Raw genomic sequence first — 6,000 nt, forward strand, 5'->3', positions numbered from 1 at the left:
TATTCTTTAATTTTCACAAATTTAGAAAAGTAATCAAAAAGTACTCAAAAGTAATTAGTTACATTACTTTAATAAAGTAATTGAAAAAGTTACACTACTATTACATTTTAAACAGGGTAACTTGTAATCTGTAACCTATTACATTTCCAAAGTAACCTTCCCAACACTGTATATATATATATATATCAGACAGATCAGAAATGAACCGTATGAAGCAAACGTAATTTATTGGTCAGTTTATTTCAGACGATAAAAAAATGTGACTCATATTCTGGAAAATATGGTTAAAACTGTAGATTATGAATTTGTAGACATTTAAAAGAGCAGTATTCCACATTATCACATGACCTTGTTATATTACGCTTAATCAATTGAGTGGCCTCCAAGTTATTTTGCACGTGAAACTGTTAGTTTATGTTTTAATTTTCCATATAAATATTGTAGGTTTTTGCAAATAATGAGCCAAAAAATACATTAGACATTGCACTTGATTACTAAATCAGCTGTACTGATTCGTTGCGAAGGAAACGTAAGGTCAGGTTGGGCACATTGCATTGTGGGATACATTCTTCAATGAAGTGTGTTCTTCAAAAGTCGTTTTTTCTATACACAGATACAATGAGATTTGACTAGGAGTAAAGACTCAAGAGTCAGATTTTTTCCCACATATTTTATTACTAAAATGTCTCTAAAGGCAGCAGTTTTAAGTGTTCACAAGTTTTTCTATTTTTCTCCGGTAGAGTGAGTACAATGCTGTGGTAGAAAAAAAACTGGCCTTGCGTGCTAAAAACTTAAGACACAAAACATCAGAAATATTAACACTTGAGGTCCCCCTTAAAGTTTGCTGGTATTGAAAAGTGGCTAGTGTAACTGGAAACAGAAAAATTATAGTTTTTAGACACAATTTGACAACAATATTTGACAAGAAACCGTCTTCACATATCAATAGCATCGTAGAATTATCTCGTACAATCACAGACACCAAGAAGCTACAGTCACAATGAATGCCGGCCGAATCAAGTGACAATTTAAAGCAACATAATGATGTTGTTTTTTTAACTCACAGTTGAACTAATCAAAGAAAACAATTCATTCTGCGATAAAGTGCGCTGCAGCTAAAGGAGACAAACAGCATTTAGTCACTAACTTCATTATTAGGACATCAACATCATGTGACGTACTATTTACACATCATTGAGAGTCAAAACCGATCTGCTACAGTGTGAAAATATCCCTTCACTTGCACCACGGAAAAGCTTCGGACTAATATCAAATCAAGCCGTTTTTATAAATGTAGCATCAAAAATACTTCTTCCATCAAGTGGAACAGGTGAATCCGAAGGTTATCCAAAAGCAATGCATTATGGGTTGTTATCGAACTGAAAAACACTCAATGACAGATTAATAAAAATAAAAAAAAATAAAAAGTGCCTACAAATTAAAACGAACAAATTATACCCAAACGATCCAGCTGTAATTTCAGTGGTCACATGACATTCTTGCATAATATCGACATCTCGTCTATGTTAAAAGGAAACTCTATGTACAAAATATACATATAAGTCACATGGTCCCAGGAAATGGACATCAGAGATACACGTTATATTCAGAGTGGTTTAAATCCTAGTTTTTGGTGGCATTACTCTGAAATCCACAGTATTACATCACACATGCCGTTTGTGTGGTGAGCTTGAGAAGAGAGGAAATGCTTGACAACTTTAGAGACTTAATTTAGACATGGAATGAAATGAATGTGGGTCATAAGAAAGTAGGAAATGCAAAAACGTGAAATGTGTTTAAAGGAAACATGATTAAGACGACGCTTTCCTTCTCGAATGTGGAAATAACTAGGATGGTAAGGAAACCAATTTAAGATTGTAAATCAATTTTAGAAATAAAAACTGATTGTATATATCTACCACAATATTTAAACATATTTGGCTCTAATCTTAAATGGAACTGTGTACATTAATGTCATATTTAATTTTTTTCTACTAAAAGTTCTCAATATCTTAATGCAAAAAACCCCCAACCATTTTAAGTACTGTAATACAGTAAAAAACTGATCAGACACCGCAATTGTTTGTTAATTTTATCAAAAATTAATTTAAAACACTAAAACACCAACAATAAAGCAAAAACACTACCATTTAAAACAATCTAAATAATAAAAATCTCTGCAGAATGGCATTGAAAACGTTAGGAGAAAATGACATTAACATGACCGCATAATGCAAACGTTTTTCAGGGTGAATAACGACCTGGACATTCCTTAATAGTTTTCATGAGATTCAGTCATTTGTATTTTAGCCAAGTCATGTCTTAAATTGACTTTTTGATCATTTGGAAAGATGAAAACATGGTTCATTTAAGACATTTGTATCCTTCGTCTGATTTCTATTTGAGTAATCTCAAAATACTCCATTTGGAAGATCTCCTAACATATAAATTAATAACAGAAGAATAGTTAATAAAATGTTGGATTGTCTTCATGTCCGCTGCTTATTTTTTTTTTTTTTTTTGTGAACATTTGGTAGAAATCTCTAAAAAAGATGTCACATGAATAAAATGACCACTGAAATTGAGTTGGCTTTTGTAAAATCAACTAATCCAAGCTGAAAGTTTACACAGTGTGCAGTCAAAACTGACTTACATTTTTTAAAATGTCAACGTATACCATTTTACATAAGCAATAATGTTCCAGAGTGACCCAAAAATGAAACAAATCCAACAGAAAACAGTTGTCCCAAATAGTTTTAAATGAAATGCGACATTACCGCTGTGCAAAATTGCTTACCACACCAATAAGCAACCTAAAAACATCTATTCGCCCTTCATGTCGCCCGTCCGTGCTACAGAAATATCCTTCACCTGAAGCTGTCCGTCAAAGTCTTTGGGATTTCTGGACAAACACAGAGCCTTTTTTCACATAAACTAAAGCACATTTTTCTTTGTCGTAATTTACAGGCTTCAATAAAATTGTTAGTTGTTAAGACTTGGAGGATTAAAATGTGCTCCTTTAGTAAAATATCGTCTGAAACATTAGCCTAATGTCATTGCATCCCATTGGACGCCTCAGAAAAAGATAACTTCCTCCTTGGTGGCTTCGTCGCTAAGAGTGTACTGGATGGTGGGCTGGGAGGTCTGGTCGAGGGATTTGAGAACAGCGGGCTCAAGGCTAGACTGGGTGTCCGTATGCACATCTGGAGGGCTGAGGGAATCTGTAGGGCGAGCAAACCAAACAACAGGCCTGTCAGCTGGGCCTAATGACTGTTTACACAGTGGGATACGGCTCGTTCAGGCTCGGCCGGGAATGTCGGGTGCGGTTGTTTGTCTTACCTGAGTGCGAATGTTGAGGTTGGTAGGGGCTGACGGACCGGCGTGCTTTGTGACCTCCGTCCGAATCCCTCGATGACAGCTTGATGGGCAGCATCTGCTTCATGTCAACAGAACCTACGAAAAAGTGAAGATGGATTTAGGAAATGGCAAATTCGCTCCCAAGGAACGTCTTTTGTTGGTCGCAAACAGACCAGTACTAACCCCGGCTGTCGGTGCGGTGTGAACTCTTGCCTTTCACACTCTTCTCCTTGCCTTTGCTGAGGGCGGCGAGTTTGGTCGGTATCTGCTGCTGGACGCTGCCCTGCTTGTGCAGCTGGTTTGTGGTGCTGATGAGATGGATGGGAACCTCCGTCTTGGCAGTTAGGGTGCTGCAGGAGCTCTCACGGCGTGACTGGACTTCGGGACGCTCCAGGTAGTCGGCATGGGATGCGGAGAGAGAGGCCCGCAGGTTTGATTTTTTAGGAAGCTTCTGGTCCCGAGCTCCGCCGAGCAGCAGCTCACCGTTGAAGCTGGAGGAACTGGAAAGCTAAAACACAAAGTGAAATGCAAATGTTAGCACCACACGTGGTCAATGTCTCCATCCAATCATTAATGAAACACTACCAGGACTGACGTATGTGATGGATGGATTTACGAAATGGATTTATGAACAATTGAGTTGAACGCAACGAAATACACAGCAGATTTATGAAAAACTGAAATAATCGCAACAATTCATGCAAAAATGGATTTACGAACAACTAACTGCAACCATTTACAAAATAGTTTTTGGAAACATTAAACATGACCGCAACAATATACTGTGCACAATGACAGATTTATGAACAACTGACTTAAATTCAACAGTTTAACGCAAGAACTGATTTGTGAACATGAAACATGACGATATACAGAATAACAGATTTACGAAAAAGTGAATAAATGCCACACTTTACGCAAGACTGGAATAACAAATGGCTAAGTTGAACATAACATTGTACACAACAATAAAAAATGGATGTGACAATTGGACTAAATGTCGTAACTTCCACAAGATTGGATTTTCGAACAGTTGAGTCAAGCATGGAAAATATACACAACAGATTAATGGATAACTGAATTGAATGCATTAATTGAATATGATAGTGGACTACAACAGAATCAAATACGACAAATTATAAAAGAATGGATTTCTGAATCATTTATATTTATAAGAACACTAAAATATATTTATTTACCCTAAAATTGTCTGTTGGAAAGATCTAAACTGTACAGGAAACCATTTTCACGTAATTTGTTGCACTGACCTCAATGACACAATGTATGTGAAATGGATTTATTAATGACTACCAATAGTACTAACTGCAGAACGTCCAACAACTTAGACAATATTGTTGTGTTAAATCACTTTGAACTGCTTCATGTTGTTCTTCATTACTTGTAAATTAATTTGGACAAATGCATCTTTTAAATGAATAAAATCTTAAATATTATGGGCCAAAAAGTTTGTTAAGATGTACCTTCTGCATTTAAATTACTTTTGTTTTTTACTCAGCTTCTGAAGATCAACTTCCATTTTTGAGCATGACATGCAGGAAATGCCGAGATAATGTGCTGTGCAGGAAATCCAGAAGACTTTGGGATTTACAGGACAAAGCTAAATTTAAAACACATGCTGCTTTGTGTGCAGAACAAAGACGTTTGATGTTCTCTTGAGCACACTTTGTCAATACAGGCATAAAATGTAACACAAATTGAAGACAGCTCCACATGAAAGGACTAAGTTAAGCATGAGGTAAAGATTATTAATGCACATCAGCAGCTAGCAGTTAGTGAGCAGCCTCCCTCACAAAACTTTCCATCCAAAGGATATACTGTACAATGTTCGGAGGGAAAGTCCACATGGTGCAAGCAATACTTGCTCAAGGGCCCATGGGTGATTATGCAATTTTTAGGATGCACCTAAGAGCGAACCTTGAAAATGTTTGCAAGGAGTTCAAATAATTAACCGTGAAATTACCAACACCCTTAGTTCGTGGAAAAAATGTGATATCATAAGTGTTTATCACATCTACAGTACATAAAGCTGTGAAAATGGCCAATCTTCTCCACACCTCAAAGATGTAATTGAAACTAGTGCCACCCTCCTTAATCTGTACATTATGCTTCTGAAAGTCCCAATTACACCCACCAATTTCCATAATTTCACAAAAAATGTGGTTAAGGAGAACATCTAAACACTGGGAGGTGTTCATCATCTAGAGCTGTGCTTCTCAACCATGTTCCTGAAGCCCACCCAACAATGCGCATTGTGCATGTCTCCTAAAAGGTGTCCTATCATGCTTTTTCACTTTTTCAACTTAAGTTAGTGTGTAATGTTGGTGTTTGAAAATTAAAAATGTTCTGCAAGGTTACAAAGCTCAAAGTTCACTCCAAAAGGAGATATACTTCATCAAGATATTACTCTTCAACAAAAAACTTTTCAAGAATTACAACAAACCGTTTGTTCAGACTACACTGCGCTTCTTACAGATAGTGTGAACTCACAATGTCACTAATTTAAATTATTCCCACCCACGGGCAATGCCTGGTTGAGCTGTGCTAGAGAAGACAAAGAAGAGTAGCGAGTTGTTGTCATGTCAATGAGATGCCGTTTCTTTCACCTTGGTTGAAAACCCCTTA

The sequence above is a fragment of the Carassius carassius genome, chromosome 16 (genome assembly GCF_963082965.1).
Source record: "Carassius carassius chromosome 16, fCarCar2.1, whole genome shotgun sequence".
Lineage (NCBI taxonomy): Eukaryota > Metazoa > Chordata > Actinopteri > Cypriniformes > Cyprinidae > Carassius > Carassius carassius.